The sequence below is a fragment of the Aptenodytes forsteri genome, unplaced genomic scaffold (assembly GCF_000699145.1).
Source record: "Aptenodytes forsteri isolate BGI_AS27 unplaced genomic scaffold, ASM69914v1 Scaffold114, whole genome shotgun sequence".
NCBI lineage: Eukaryota > Metazoa > Chordata > Aves > Sphenisciformes > Spheniscidae > Aptenodytes > Aptenodytes forsteri.
The window spans coordinates 1,701,303-1,719,145 of record NW_008795364.1 but is presented as its reverse complement, the minus strand read 5'-3'; positions in this window follow the sequence as shown (position 1 = coordinate 1,719,145).

The window sequence follows — 17,843 nt, the reverse complement described above, 5'->3', positions numbered from 1 at the left end:
TGTTGGGTTGACGGTTGGACTCGATGATCTTAGAGGTCTTTTCCAACCTTAATGATTCTATGATTCTATGATTCTATTTCTGTAGTCTATCTCCTCAGCTAGTGTGAATCATTGAGTGATTCAGAAAAGCTGTGCTGCTTTATACAGAGTGTAGGGATCTTTCCCCTCACTAGTCCCTTCCTGTTCTCTATGCATAGTGGAGTTTAATTAATACATCTCTTTCTTAAACTTTCTGAGAATTTTACATGAAAGATGTTCATAGACATTAAAATAGCCTTATAAAATTAAATTTTCTGATATTACTCTCTCAAACCTATGCTTGAAACACTCCCTTAGTTTTATTCTGGAAATAGGCTCTCATTCTCCAGAAAAAGATGAAGGTAGAATAATTAGAATGTATTTAATTGCTACAAGATAAACTTCTTAAAAGACCCAGCAAAGATTTAAACAGTGAGGATAGCTATCCACAAAAATATTGAAATATAAGAGACTGTCCAACTTCAGCAGCATGGTCAACATTTTCATTGACAAATTCAGAGTCCCTGTAAATATATTGCATACAGGTCCAGAAAATGTAGTAAGAGACTAGAAACTTTTTCTTGGTGTGGCAATCACACAAATCTTCAATGACACTGAGAGCAATTCTAGCATAGTTATCTGTAGGAACCCATACATTAGTAAATTGTGTTTTATAATGTGTTATTGTTTCATGTATAAGGTTAAAGCTAAAGATGTAACCAGGTGCTTTCCTTCCACCTTCCAACAAAGTGCCTAAGTTAAGTGCTTTCATTGTAAACTATATCAGACATCCAATAAAACATCACTGGCCAAACAGTTTGCTAAGTGAAAGGTTAATATCAGCTCACATTACAACTAGAAGTAGAATGCCAGATGAATAGCACTATAACTCTAATTATTAACAGAAAGATCATCTGTACTCTCATGGTTGGGTTGTCACACAGTGATTTCTATTCTTGTATGTTGTAGTGCTGGAAAAAAAGGGACAATACAGGCCTCCAGTAACCTCAGTAGATAAAATTTAAAAGGAAATAGAAATGCCTGACAAGAAGGATATTTCCCCAAGTTTTCTGTATTTACTGGACTAGGACTACAGAAACTGCTGAATGTTTAAGGAATATATGGTCTAGAATACTGTCTAGAATAGACTGTCTTAATGCATAATCACAAAGTGGGCCATGGGTTTTTCTCTTTGTTTTTTGAAACTGGTACAACTGGGAATTGTTATTGCCATCAATAATTTTAGCATTTTAATCCATAAAATGCTACTATTTTCTTGCCAACAGCTGATAGCCTAAAGTGGATCATAATGAACAGGCAGGAGAGCCAGTATTTATCAGCCAAGATGGGTATGATGGAACATTACCTAATAAACAATAATAGACAGTTAATAAGAAATAAAAATCAATATGCTGTCAAATAGGAAGCCAGTGCAATGCAGCTAGGTTGAAAAAATACGAATCCTTTTTTTTATCTGAGCAAGTACCTAAGCTGTAGCATTCCAAAATGAGTTACAATTTATGGCCAGCATTCTGGGAGAGACCTATAAATACAGAATTGTAATAATCCCATCTGGACAGTAAAATCCGTAGATCATGAGTGTGCTCCTTTTGTGACTATTTAAATGCAGGCTATTGAAGGTATTCATTTTGAGAAAAAAGCTTTTTCAATAACTAGAATAAGGCTGGTAGGACAGTGTTCACAATTCATAGCCTCCTACACCCATGTGCCCATCCTCCTAAATGGAAAGTTTAGACGGAGAGTCGTATGACAGCACTGACTAAAGTAAACCCACAGATAAGAAATCAAAGTCATCTGGTAAAATCTAGATGTACTCTATTAGGTGTTTTCATCCCTATGTAAAATGATAGTTTCTCTCACAAAGTACATCACTTTTTCTAGATTTCTGGATTTTTTAAGCAAACTTTTAAATAGATGGAAAGGGTGCAGTGAAAGCGTGGTTTTTTCCTGACAAAATTCTTTCGTCTGCAGAAAAATTATGGACTGGGTCCTCTGGAATAAGGAAGAGTTCCTCTGGAAACAGTACTTTTTTTCTGTTTTTAATTTGTTGCCCCCTGAAGTTAAAGAAAATAAAAAATAATGGCTTGATTGTAGATGAAAACTTGTAATAAAATACAGAAAAACCTTTTGTAATAGTTTTTCAGTTAGGCAAGTAGAAAAACATATATATCAAGAATGACTAAGGAAGAAAAACAATGTTGTCCTTCACCCTGTCTTTCCTAGTGTTGTGGTTTCTCTCTTTTGTAAATGTTTGTGTTAATTAGGTGATACCACTCTCAGATTGGCAAAGCACGGAAACCACTAAGGTTGCTAAATATTATGATATTGGAAATTGCCTTATTGCAAGTGCTTATGTTGAATATATTACAAATATGTTATTCTGATCATTTGCTCTGTGTACCTCTCAGGCACCTATGCAATGTAAAATGATTAGTATAGTTTAAATACAGAATAAAAATGGAAGTAATTTATATATGCTAGTGACATGCCACTGTATTAGTAACTTTTTAAAAGATACCTCTATCTAACTGATCTTAACTCTAATGAGAAAAAGTGTAAACAATAAACAGAAGAAGTCAGAAATTCAACCAGTGTAGTGCTTTTTAAAGTCCATTTTCCTTAATGGATTTTCAAATTATTTTCTCAAGGACTGAGGCACTTAGAATCCCTAAATAGCTACAAAATTTAAACATTTCATTAAATATAGCCTGTAGCGATAAACAGGAACATCAGGTTATATTTGACTAGAGGTTGGTTCAAGGTGTGGAAATTGGAAATGGAACAAAACATCATCAAATTCAGGATCTGTGGGCTCTCCCTCTCTCTCCTTCTCTCTCTCTCCGTGCCCTCCCTTCCCTTCTCTTCCTCTTTCGCTCTTCCTTGCTTTCTTTCTTTTCAGATGCTATGACTTTGAGTTAGGTGCTACAAAACTTCATGGAGGTCTTGAGCTGTTCTGGTGATTTATCCTGTCAGCTATACTAACTGTGTCTTACTAACAGAAACAAAGAAGTAACAAAGTTAGAGGAGACAAGCCCTGGCCAAAGGGGGAAACGCAATGTAAGGTTTATATGTATGCTTTATATATAAGTTTGTTACCAAGCAGGCAATACAAATCAAGGAAAGAGGTAGACATTAGTTCATTGTATAGGGAATTGAGATAGCATTTGCAGCATCATTTACGTTTACTTTTTCTTGGAGGTTGTCACCTTATGTCTGTATACCTCGATTTCTGCACTCTACGAGTAATGAGACCTGAGACTTCCCTTTCCTACAAAGCACTTTGAATTCTGTTTTGAAAACTTCAACATAACAGCCAAGTGATATCTTCTGTATATTATGCCTAGAGCATTTTCTGAGTTCCGTTTATTCCATTTGTTCTTTTCGTGAGAGAAAAAGCCTTAAAAATCCTTAAACTATCACATACAGGAAGACAGCGTACTGGAAGAGCATTATACTATTCACTACTCAATCTTTTATTGCTAAAATCTGACTTCGTATGCTCAGTTCCAAAGTTCATATTCAGGGATGTATTCAAATGTATTCTTAAGCTCTATAGAATCTGAAAGCTCTGTTTATTTTCAGAAACAAAACAACTTTTCTAAATTAGGTATATTTCCATTATAAAAGGATAGTATGGCAACTTTGTGATAGATGCATGAAATATATCTAGCTCCAGGCTGCTGAGAAAAATTGACTAAGAAGTTAACAAAGTGGGGAAAGATTATTCTTCTGCAGAAGTTTATGCCTCAATTATAGGAGGGCATTCTTCATAATATGCCGGCGAAAGAGAGAGAGAGTGATTGGGAGCAGCAACTTGAAGTGAGGATGCTTGATATACCCTGTTGATGTGCTTATTCCTTTTCAATGACTGCAGAGGGAGTCTAGGGAATCAGACGGCTGATGCAGATACCAGGTTTGAATACAGTGAATACTTCGAGTGCGTACTCCAAATGACCCCTGAAGGATTTCTCTGTCTCCACTGGCTATACCAGAAGGGGAGACAGACTAGCCTCCTAAATTAGGTGTGGATCTGTTGATGTTGTTAATGCCTTTCATAGTCTCAAGACAAATTCACTTCTGAGTATGTTTTCGAGTAGCAGGGGAAGAGATATATATGTAAACTGACACAAGCTTAGCCTATTCTTAGAAGTTTGGACTCTCAGGCACATTTTAGCTTTTTGAAGATATTTGCTGGTACCTAAGAAAAAAACCCTAGCAGCAGCTTTATTAGTTGTCTTGGAGAACAGGTGGTCCACCTGAAGAGTTTTGATGGAGATAATTTGTTCTGTGGCTTGTATATTTGCATAGATACAATGTGTTCATTAGAGAGGGAAAAGAAAGATTATTTAAAAAGAGATGTAAAAGATCATCTGGTTTCATGTTGAATCTTCATAATATGCCAGCGAAAGAGAGAGAGAGTGATTGGGAGCAGCAACTTGAAGTGAGGATGCTTGATATACCCTGTTGATGTGCTTATTCCTTTTCAATGACTGCAGAGGGAGTCTAGGGAATCAGACGGCTGATGCAGATACCAGGTTTGAATACAGTGAATACTTCGAGTGCGTACTCCGAATGACCCCTGAAGGATTTCTCTGTCTCCACTGGCTATACCAGAAGGGGAGACAGACTAGCCTCCTAAATTAGGTGTGGATCTGTTGATGTTGTTAATGCCTTTCATAGTCTCAAGACAAATTCACTTCTGAGTATGTTTTCGAGTAGCAGGGGAAGAGATATATATGTAAACTGACACAAGCTTAGCCTATTCTTAGAAGTTTGGACTCTCAGGCACATTTTAGCTTTTTGAAGATATTTGCTGGTACCTAAGAAAAAAACCCTAGCAGCAGCTTTATTAGTTGTCTTGGAGAACAGGTGGTCCACCTGAAGAGTTTTGATGGAGATAATTTGTTCTGTGGCTTGTATATTTGCATAGATACAATGTGTTCATTAGAGAGGGAAAAGAAAGATTATTTAAAAAGAGATGTAAAAGATCATCTGGTTAATCATGTTGAAAAAATCTCCTTTTGAGCTTCACTGAAAAACTGTCACCACGTAAGAGTCAGCATCATTGCTCAGGATTGTTTTTTCTGTGAAACAAAAAGGAAGAATTTTAATTTAGTATAATGTGTAAGGCAGCTGGGTTCTTTAATAAAAATACAGTTGGATTTTAAAATGTAATATTACCAAAAAAAAGATGGAACAAAGCATTGCACCATGATCTTGCTCTATCAGCCATCCTTCTGAAAGTTTCTTTTTGGGGATTGATTACTATGAGATGTCACCCTCATTTTCTAATTAAATTGGCTGATATCAATCAACAAAACTCTCTGTAGAGTATGATATTAATCACAAGAAGTAAAGGTGGCAATCCAATCCCACATTATAGCTTGATTGTGTGAGATATTCAACATCTTCAAATTATACTGACACTAATGATAATAAAGCATGTTATACCTTTGACGGATGTGTTCAGTTCTTTTCAAGGCTGTACTTTTGTTTCAAGTGGTGTTTTTTAAATGTTTGTGATGAATGAAAGAGATAAGGTTGAATCAAAATGTGGAATGCCAGAAAAATTTTGGTTCTAGAATGAAAGTTAATGTAACAATGCCATTTGAAATGTATCTCTCTCTCCCTCTCTCCCCCCCCCCCCCCCCCCCTTCCATATTTGTAGTATTAAGGGCACAAAATGTTACGAATCAGACCCCAGGGTATAAATTCATAAAGTATTCCATTGAAGTTAGTTTTAATTTTGCTATTAACTTCAGTGGAACAAGAGAGGAATCATTAAAGGTAGACCTTATGGGGAAATGTAAAGCATATTGGAACAGCATTCTTTCCTCAGTAGAATCTCCTAAAATTTTTTAAAACAAGTCAATTCCATTTTTCTTCTCATAACTTCCTTTATCTATGTATGAGATGCAAAATGTGGTAATAAATCTTAGAACAGGCTATTACAGTTAAGTTGGTATTGATCGCAAGGAGTGAAATTGCTATATTACATGTTGTAAAACTTATTCATATCCCACAAAAATATTGCATTAAAAGTATAATAAATTGCAATACTTTAATCACTTGGCAAATTATTTGACTCTTTCTGTTCAATTTATAGTACCATTTCAGTAGCACCTGCTTCATAAAATGTGCATATTACTGATACTACTCTGATGGCTTTTATAGGAATGTTAGTGGAATAATTTATGCAATTGCTCTTTTTAACTAATAATTCTTTTTTTTTCCTCTTTCCCACATAACTCCACTTTTACTTTCTCAAAATCTTTTATATTATCTTATCTTATTTCTCCTCATATTCACCATTTTCACTTGTCAAGCTAATGAAGTATCTTTTCTTCCGGTAACTTAATCTTTCATTAGAAAAAAAATCACAGTTTTAATATTTCTACTACTTGCCTTAATTATAAATCACACAAATATAAGTTTACAAAATATGAGAGTCTCTGAGATTACACTTCTGTTTCAGCTTTATGGTACTACATCTTTTATTTTTAATTAAGTTTTTATTGAATTTTCCATTGAAGAGTAACAAACAAACCATAAGCTGTGAATTATACATGAGTTGAAACATTCTGCATTAGTCAAAAGGAAAAAGAGTTAATACTTCTGCAATATATATTTTTCTCCTAAAGATTATAGATAGAATCCTACCCTAAAAAAAGGTATGATCTGTTCCACAATGTGCATTTATAATCTTGATCTCTCATCTGTATTCTGAGGCATGAAGAAATAGGACAGTGTGATATATGCAGAGCTGCATTCAGATTTGATCATGGCCTTCTAGAATAACTTCAGCAAGATGAATACCATAAAAACCCTGGAGACCAGTTGAAATAAGATTATGCCAAAATCCATGGACCAAATACCAGACCCAGAAAGAACTCAAATCTGTCAGGAGACTACAAGATACTCTCCTGATCACTGATCACTTAGGTTACTCTTAAGAAAAGCAATAGAAAGTATATCTTATTTGAGGTGAAAATGGTATTTGTTTGAAATTATTTTAATTGTCTGCAAAACAAATATCAAGACTAATGAAATATATATATAATTTTAAATAATGCACCTATTTTATAATCCAACCTATTTAAATAAAAATAATTTTTGAATATCCTTTCATTCTTTCTTTTTCAACAATTTTTCCTTGGAGGTGGGGTAAAAGACACAGAGAAAGGAAAGAATGTGGTCAGGACACCACATTTTCGCTATAATACTCCATATCTCAAAACACCTTCTTCTCTTTACAAATGATTATCTAAAAAGCTGAAGTGCATGATATGCACAAAAAGGGATTCCTTTTTATAAACCTGCCCTATTCAGATCCCCCAAAAATCAAAAAGAAGGAAACAAATTCTTTTGTCCTACCAGTGAAGCTTGATTTGCTCTGTCTACAGGATAGCCAACAAACTTCCAATAATACATATTTTTTAATAAACCAATGCAGGACCTAAAGGGAGAAACTATTCCTTCTTATGCTGCTAAGAAACAATGATTGCTACTGGAAACGGGGATTTTCAGCTGAACTAAAACCCCAAACTGCTCTCATTCTCATTTTAGGAAGCTATCTATGATTCATTCCTATGAAAGGGAGAGATTTCCTGAAAATGAGGACATGTGATTGCACTCCTCACCAAGGAATTAGAAGTGTAATTTTGAGAAAGTGTAATTTTTGAAAGAAATACCACTATAATGATCAGTTGCTATTATTTAGTGTGATGGAGTTATAAAGAGATGAGAGAAAGATATTATGGCCTACCTAGTTCTTTTTGCTGACACCATCTAATTATATTTTTCACTATAACTATATGAATACCTCAGGAGTGGTAATGCTCTTTGCCTTGACACACAGTCAGCTCTGTCACTGCATTTAATAACGTAAAAGGAAAGAAGAAATCACACCAAGTAATTAAATCACACAAATTAGGCAGCCAAGCTGGAGTAATTGAATATTTCAATTAATCACAGGAAACATGCAGAATATACCTCTGATGCTTAGTCTAGTTGTGGGGGAGACATGAAAAGGAATTTGAGGTTCACTAAAGAATATGGCTTTTACCATTTAGTCATTTAAAATAATAACCATTAAAGTGATTAATTCAGCATAAGAAAGAGATACACATATTAAGAAAAAGCCTGATAACTGTGGTAATATCTTATACATAAAAGTCCTTCTGGTATGAAAACGAGGCAAAAGTTCCCATTTTAAATACACTGTGAACATACGCAGTTCCACTATAGCACTAGATTTGTTCATGTGTTTGAAAATGTTCACATGGATAAAGTTATCAGAAGGAGGCTGGTGAGTGTAAACTATACTACATCACAATGATATGCTAGACTGACAGTGTTATAGACACATTTTACTGAAATCTCAGTAGTAATATAATGCAGATACTTCAATTACCTTCCTCTCAAGATGAATACACATGTACTATACTGTTATCTACATGTTAATAGGTAAAATTAAACAGTTTTTATTAATGAATGGAAGAATATTGTTCTTAATAGTACTGATTACTAACAACTTGGCTTTACATGAAAAAAAAAATTGTGATGATAAATTGCGGCAAAGTCTCAGCAGTTCTGTTATTTTTAAGCAGAGCTGGAGATAGAAAAAGATGGCAGGAATAGACCTTAAGTAGGCCTTCATAATAGCAATAGCCAAAATAAAAAAAAAAAATCTAAGGCTATTAAGTCCCTGAACTGTGATTCTTTAAAAGAGACAGTCACCAACAAAGAGGCTTCAGTATGGTCTGAAAATTCTTTCTCAAAAATAAGAATTCACCAACAGCTAATAAAAAATTTTGCTAGCAAAAATAATACATGAAGCTGGGGTGTAAAACCAGCAAGTGAGGGACTATAAGAAAATGAAAGATGGTTGCATTTGTACAGAAAGAAGAAACTATTCCTGGCAGGGAGAACCAGTGTGAAAAAAGAAAAAGATGAGATGAGAATCTTCTAAAAATGAGAGAAGATTACAAAGGAATAGCGAGAGAGAGGTCTGAACAAGCTGTCCCCATCCCAAGTTATGAAAGAATGGAAAATGAGCCAGATTCCAGTTTTAATGTGTTCTGACATCAGTTAATTTATCTGGGTTTATGCTGATGTAAGTGAGATCAGCATTTGGTCCATCAAAAAAGAAATGTTGTTTTCCCTCTTCTGTGACAGAAACAATAACATCCCAGACAAGACAGAAAGTATGTGCATTAACAAGGCCACAATTTAACAATTTAACACATTTGGGAAGTTATCTAGAATATGTCTCCCCATGTTAGTTAATCTTCTTTCTATAATTAGCACTATATATCACTCTAACTGCTTTTCAATCTGTGTTGAGGGATTATTTGTTTGCACATAATACTGTCTGGTTTTTCTGTACTGGACTGTCCATATGTGCTAATAACCAGGTAGAAAATAGAGCTATCCACAGGGGCTGGTTCTTCTCTTACACTTTTTTTGCTAGCATAGTTCCACTAACATTAGTGTATTTAGAGTGCTTTTGATTTATAAGCATGCAATGAGAAAAGAATTGAGAATATAGTTTCTTAAAATGAATTCTCAAGATGATGGGTTATCCTTTTGTTTCTTTTCTTCTCTTTCCTCATGTGAGGAATTCAGGTGAAAAAAAATTGGAAATAGAACTGTCAGTCCAAAATGGGAGTCTTCTGAGCATCTTCCCTAGTAGAAGATAATTTGGATGATAACAGATTATAGAAAATGCAGGAATATGCATTCCAGTTAAGACATTTTAAAGACACACAATCAAACATGGCTCAATTTTTAGTGCAAAGGATGGGTGTCAACGATCAATCTTTTTCAGAATTGTTTAAACCCTCTCTGATGCCGCAGGAACTGTCAAACAAAGCTAAATACTATGACTACGCTAGTTTTGACATTTTTAAAGGTGAACAGGTAGACCTTTGCACTACAGATAGCTCTGTCTCAGACTCTCACCTCTGTTACTGCAGATTGCAATGTCAGTTCTGACAGCAGTTTTGATGATGGGTGAGTGATGACAACCGATGATGAGGGGCTATAGCTGGGATGGAAATTCAGCTGAGACCTGTAACACTAGCACATGACTCAAGTAACTCAAATGTCTTAGACTCATGTACTATGACTAATAGAAAATACATCTGTGACTCAGGTTTGTGAATTATGTGCTAGGTGGGAGCTTGTTATTTTGAATTCCATTTTTTCCCCAGACAAGTATCAAACCTAAATACTGTTTCCAATATTAAGAAAGCTAACACTGTAAATGACTAAACACCACACTTTTAAAAATTTTCCTCTCCTTTATGCCAAATTACATTACAAAGGGCTTTTCTGCTCCTTTACGTTTTTCTGGCTATCGATCCAGAACAGAACATGATAGAAGCTTTGGGCCTGACCCTGCCTTAGTATAAATCAGCAGAGTTCCATTGTTTCCATTAGCACTACACTGATTTACGGGGCTGATGATTAGACTCTTCTTCCTAGAAAAAGAGAGGACTAGCAGAGCACTGTAGAAGATTACAGGGAGACTTTAAAGCGGAAGGACCCATCACTTTGAATTTACTTTGAACTAAGGTTTCTTCTATCTCTAATAATAGATAATTCTCTTAAGGAGTTTAGTATCTGTGTTTCAGTGACACACTTGAAGTCTCCTACGTGGAAATTATCCTCATAAAGACCTGATGTGCCTGATCAGACAATGCAGAGAAAATGAGCAGTAATATGACAAAAGAGGTAAGAATTTAGCTAGATTTTGTTCTGAAGTTAGCAAATCTCTAGCTAGATTTTGTTCTGAAGTTTTAGCAAATCTCTATGGAACAGACTTAGAACAATTTTTCGTAGTCATTTTTTTGTGGTTTATAATGAATAAATGAGATTGATAAATAGAAAAAAAAAGGGTACTTTTTTTTTTTAACAAATCCTACTTTCTAGATGTAAGTTTACTTTTTATAGAAACTTTTTTTTTCCCAAGGTGCCTTTCTGGTGATTCATTCTTTCAATTGGATAACAACTAAAATTCATAACTTCAATATGGTGTTTTTTTGCCTGGCTACTGTAGCTTGCTCCTTCCAATTGGTTGTTGTATTACAATCCTTTACTTTGTTGCTATTCATAAGGTGAGTTTATAGCATCATAGTTACCATTTCAATTATTTTTCTAGAATATTCACTTATAAACAAGCAAAATTTGCTTAATCAAAGCTTTTAACTACACCAAACTTTGGATTCCAGCTATATTCATTACTGGTCCTTTTAAAAGAGCTTGCAAAACAAGAGAAGAAAATAATGGGCTTATCTGTTTTCCCCCACTCTACGTAACTGAAAAGTTTAAGTGGATTACATAACTGAAGGTGACTGGATTACATATCAATCAATATCACATGATTCTGTCTTGAATGTTCACCTCTAGAAATTTCCAAGTAGCATCAGAAAAAAATGGCTTTCTAACTTAACTATAAAAGCAGCTTTGTCATACTAGCACGGTTTGTTTCTTAGCCTGGAAGCCACTAAAAATAAATATAACCTGTTGGAGTAGCTAGGAACTGATAGGAACTGATCTAATATTTCTGGGAATGTGACTTGACTTCAATCTGGTGCAAAAAACTTACAGCAAGATACCGTGATAATAGGAAAGGCTGGGAGGGAGAGAATGGGACACACACACTTGAAAAAGTGTTAAACCCAAGCATCTTCACTATTGGGAAGACACCACAGACTTGGTGTCTGGAGCTGACGTTTATCCAACACAAAGTCCAAGTCAAGACTTCAGTCTAACTGGAACTAAAGTGGTGGGAAGTTCTGCTTGGGGTCTGGGTTGCAGTGCTAAGCTCGAGGCCCATTCTCAGTTCAAATCGTTCTGAATAAACTGAAAAATTGTCCTTTGGGATTCAGGGATGTTTCAGCACTTTTGCCTATATTTCATATCGCCGTATATGAACTGTGCAAAGAGCAGGCAGCCTTCTAAAAAAGGAGGGGGATGGAGGTTCTCTAATGTTTCTAATGTTAAAATCTTACTTGTCTTTTATACACACAATTCTAAATAGTAATATAATCCCACAGAAAGCAAAACATGTTTTTGTACAGTGCCCATTGATTATTCTTGCAAATTTCAGCTGAGGAAAATTCATATAATAAGAAAAAAAGAGTGATCAGCCTTAAAACTAAATTAAGCAGAAACCATTAGTTTCTTAATCATAGCTATTTGTTCTGTATAAAATGTCATATCTCCAGCAAGACACTAGGGTAATTTTTTATGAAAGCAAACCACAAAATATATTCTTGTTTAATGTTTTCTGGCTACAACCCAGCTTGTGGTTGCATATATTATCTAGATATGTCACTCTGTTTACCATATTGAAAAAGAAAGAACAGGTAAATTAATCACACTGGATTTGAACTGTATGCAGTCTGAGCTATTTCCTTACAGCCCAGCACTCAAATATACTTAGGTGAGACATTTGATTCACTGCTGGACAGAAATGGGGTTGTGTGATTTTTAGGCTTCTTTACTGCTTTCCAAAACATATATCAAGACAATTCTTCTGCACAAGGTAATTTACTATATAGTTCATCTCTGCATTTTGCTGAGAACAGCACCTGAGAAAACTTCCATCTCTACACTTTGTACTGATGAAGAGGTTGGGGTGCTCCACTGGTCCGTTGCTTACCAGGGGCATTCTCAGACCCGCTTATACTGCAAAATGGAGGACTATGTAGAAACAACTCAGCAAAAAACCACTGGAGCTAGCAAGTCCATGCAACAGTGTAAAGAGTAGTATTTTGGTCCCTATAGCAGTGTATCTGCCTGGATCTCTGCTTCAATATAAGTTATCATCTGCTGGGGCGCAAAGCTGTGCTGAAATAGCTATAGTGCTTCTGGTTCTGGAGCAGGCATGGCCTCAGCTTTCTTTAAAGTTTCTTCACTGCTCTCTGTTGCATGGTATAAAAGTGCCCAAATATTAGCCTTTATTTTATTATAATGCAGATAATGTCATGAGTGCTCTGTATATTAGTAAATAAACTGCTGTATATATCTATCTATGTGTCATTACACATGGAAGGTAATAAGCAATATAGAAAAGCTACTTTCAAATAGCTAAATAGACCTTATTTTTTTCTGTGAAAATGTTTCCTTTTTAATGACATGTAAATATTTACACTCAAAATCAGTTTTATTCATAAATACTTACAACTTTACATTTTACGAAAGCATTAGAAGTTCATCTATATTTATTTTATCCCATGTCGCATCACATACAGTAGATATGTAAAATCAGTTGTTTTTTTTCCCTGCTTCTTCATTGATAAAATCACATTTCAAAAAAAACCCAAAACGCAATTGTAGTCCTCAGAGTTGCAGAGGGAAGTGGCCTTGGCATAAGGTAAAAGGAATCATTACTGATAACAGTAATAACTGTAACTAAAAGAGTGAGGAGATTCAGGTCTGAAGTTTTTGGAGGAAGGGTGATAGTGAAGGAATATGCCTTCTGGAGCCTATTTTTCCTGCTACTGATGTTCTTTATTGGGAGAGGATCGCTGTGTGTTGCTTGTTCTGCCTGTGAACTGATATTTGTAGTAACATCCTGTGCTGGGGTGGCACCCGCTGGCAGCCAAGCATCCAACCAGCCGCTCACCACCCCCACCATCCGGCAGGATGGAGGAGAAAATAGGAAGAGCAAAAGTGGGAAAACTTGTGGGTTGAAATAAAGGCAGGGAAATCACTCGGCAACTATTGCCATAGACAAAACAGACTCAATCTGGGGAAATTAATTTAATTTATTGCCAATTAGCATAAATATTTAATTACTGATTAGGGTATTGGGGGAAAAAAACAAACCCAAAAACATTTAAAACATCTATTCCCTTACTGAGGCTCAGTCTCATTCTGAGCACCTCTTCTCCCTTTTTATTATCGCCACAGGGTGGAACAGACTGTGTGTGGCACAGGGCAGACCTTGACCTTTTCCCATGGATGCCACCCCTACAGACCCCCCCAGCCCACCCCCGGCTACCAAAACCTTGCTGCCTACACTGAATACACACCCTGAGTTCTACCTGCTGTCCTTGAGAGTCTGATGATTATTGTCAAAAGTGCTTGACAGTTATCACTATTAATCTTGGGTTTTTTTTCAGTTTCAGCATGCATTTTCATGCTTTCATTGGGCTGGATCATTACTTATAAAATGGAATTTTATAGCCTGGTCTTAGTAAATACAGAGGCCATTTGACAGTTAAAAGAAGAGGAAAGCTTTGTGATTTGTAGGATTATATTTTTTCACTCCCACTACCGCTTTTCCTGTCTCTCTCTCTTCTCTCTCAACTGATTTTTAGATTTCTTGCCTTCAAAAGGCAACAGAGTCTTCCAACCTTGACACAAGGCTGGCAGTTTCCCCCTCTTGTACCTTATATCTGTTTCTAGCCAGCTCAGGAGACTAGAAGCTTCACCCTAGCTTACACTAGCATTTATTCTGAAGGTACAGCATTAATGTTATACTGTAGTGTATTTGGGCCACATGTGGAAAATTATCTTACTTTGGAGCAGTGCTACTTATACTACATTTAAAGAACCATTACTGGCAACTCAGTGGATTTAAAATACTGTATTTAGTTCAGCTTCCATGTTTAAATTGTTTGCTGTCAGTGAGTCTTTTCCCTGAAAATGACCTGAGTTCTAATCAGACTTGCACACTTTCATAACAAGAATCTAGAGCTTAGTGTTTCAGCCACAATCTAATGTAACTCACTTTTCTGTATTTGTATATAAATTGTATATGTGTGTGTGTATATATATAGTTTTTATATATGTATATCTGTGTGTGGAATGGGAACTAAAATGTAAACAACATTATATTTTCAGTGTTGAATTTGATATATGCTGAAGTATTAAATTATCTTTGTGTTTTCCAGAGGTTAATATTTCTTAGAATGTTTGAACCTATAATAAGACATCCAGAGCAACAAACTGGTATGCAGGTGACAAAGCTAATTGTATGTATTTATTTTCTAATTTAGTCTTTTCAGTAACAGCTAGTTAATTAAAAAATCTGCTAATAGAATTTAAACATAAATGTGGTAAAAGTAATTCTTGTATCTAATGTTCCTATGTAAATACCAATCACTAATCCTTAAACAGTTTTAGCTTAATCAAATTGCTTTTAGATTGATTTTGGATTATTCATTTCACCCCAAGCATGCTCTTTGGTTTTAATTCTAAACCATGTTATTGAATCAAAGTGATTGAATCCAAATGTTTGACATAATTTGATTTAAATGTTGTTGAACTGCAAATGAATCAAATAGCTTTTCCCAACTAACTAAACTGAATGTTGCTTTCAAGACTGAAACAGTAGAAGGCATCTATTTAAATATAAATTATTTTAAAATGGACTTGAATCTCAGTATCACACAACTAACCTGTGAATGGGGAGTGTGAAAAGCATTGCTATAGTAATTCTTAGAAACTGAACTGATGGTGTTTTCCAGTCTTTACTTTGGCTGACACTTCTGTTTGTAAGCTCAAGTTCTCAGTTGCTTATGACTGCCAAACTTGAGATATTTGGGTTGAAATATTCTGTGCTGGGTGTCTGCCACATGAAGATTTTTGGGCAAGTATCATCTAATTATTCAGATAGTTCTGAGAATAGAATCAGGAAAAAATATATTACTTTGACTGTGGTAAGAACAACTTATACAAGCTTTCACTAAAAACTCTCTTGTCCTTTTCTTTGAAGGAGGGACTGAAAATTTGGCAATGCATTAGGGTTCTGAATTTTATTGCTCCTGTCCAAACATTGAATCTTCAATATGTTTTATATGGCTGTTAAATTTTGGTCTGCACTGAGCACCATCCAGTCTTATATGGCTCCTATATATAACTGTTCTGAACAGGCATTATATCCATGAAGTAACTGAGTATGAACCAGTCCAAGGCAGAAAGAGCTGGGCAGAATTTCCCAGGTAAGTTGCTATTTAGATTTGCTGTGGCCTGCTCGGGACATATCCAAAGAAACTGAAGAAAAAAAAGAAATAATTCAGCTGGCTTTTCTAAGAGATGCCATGCTAGGCTTCGATAGCTTGAAAGAAAACCAGTTTGACTTTGCCACGGAAAGCACAGGGAAGACTTAGTACTACGGTGTTAGGATGGAAGTAATAGTAGACTGGCCAGAAATTCAGTCTGATAAGGACTGGGGTTGGCATAGCAGTATCAGGAGCAAAGTTCATGTGGAATTTGAATAGCAACAGTTGGTGGGGAGAATGAGATTTAACAGGAAGCCAGGAAGAGAAGCTATCCTGGGCTGGACAGTCAAGTACCAGAAGGTGCCCAGCACTACTCTGTGGCAACTAAGTGCCCAAGTTTTGTTCCTGACGTGTAGCCGCAAGAATACCACCAGCATAGATCGAAGCCAGGATCCTGACCTGGGTCCTTAGCCAGAGGTCCACATATTGACATTTCTGCACCACAGTAGCCAGAACTAGAGTCCTAGTAGAAAGCTGGGAATTATTTTACAGCTAGATTTTTTAGTCAGTTGTAATTAATTTTACTGACCTGTCACAAAACATGTTCACAGACTTCAGCTTCTTTAAACCTTAATTAATATTTCTTATGCTACAGTTAATTTTTCAAAGCTATCTACACTCTGCCTAACATAAGTAATTTTGGAAATATGAATTTGCATATTAATCCTTTCTGAGTTTCCTACTAGCATTGACACCTTTCATCAAACTCGCTATTATAACATGTAAATGGTCCTTTTCCTTTTATGCAAAAATGGAAGTAGCCTCACTTTTAGGAATTTCTGTGGATGCATTCAGTTTTTCTGATAAATTGAGAAAAGAATGCATGAATTAGACTGAAGGCATATGAAAGGCAGAGAGTTTGCTTGTGCATGTAATTGTAGCATAGGCTTTGCTCAAGTCTCATGATGTAAACTTTCACTGAGGACTTATGACCCCAGCTTTGTTCTGAGACTCCCAGACTCATGCAATGATGCGAGAGTTCAGAAAAGATCAGCATGGATCTATGCATGCAAATATGCCTCCAAAGAAACTTATCTATTTGGATTGAAAAATAGCACTCAAAGGAAATATAGGTCCAGAACAGCCATCCTAGACAATATTCTTTATCATTGCTTATTCTGTGACTGTTTCAATAATTGGCCTTTAACAATAATTAAATTTCAAGCTATTTTTGTGCCTTCAAGGACCTCTCTTACCTACAACTCATCATCGGCAGTTTGTTAGGGTATCAAGGGAGACCTTTGACTGTGGAGAATCCATGCAGTGCTATCAGTTTTACCAGTTTTACCCTGGCAGACCAGGGACAACATCAGTCACTCGGCCTTAATGATCACCAGGTAAGGTAAGGTAAGGTAAGGTAAGGTAAGGTAAGGTGTACATACTTTGGGGTATCATTGGTTGAGGAGACAATAACAAGTTCCTGGAGGCATAAGCAAGACCCCAAGACTGTGGTTTGAGTAAACAGAGCAAATCTGATTTTAAAGCATCTAGGATCTTTTCTGCGGCTGTGTGGGTGATTGGTTGCTGGCTGGGGTCAACCCACCCCAAGTCTTAATGCTGTATAAAGATACACCTCTGCATTGTGTTCATTGGCTAATTTGATAAAAACAAGACCATTGTGCTCATTTCTGCTTCAGATCATGTTTGTTCAGCTCTTTTACTGGACAGATCTGGTATTGGTGATTGTGGGACTTTGGCCCAATGCAGAAGCTGATAGTATTTTGGAGCAAAGGTTGTCCTTTCAACCAGATAAACCAAGATTAGGTGAACTTTGATCAGACAGTT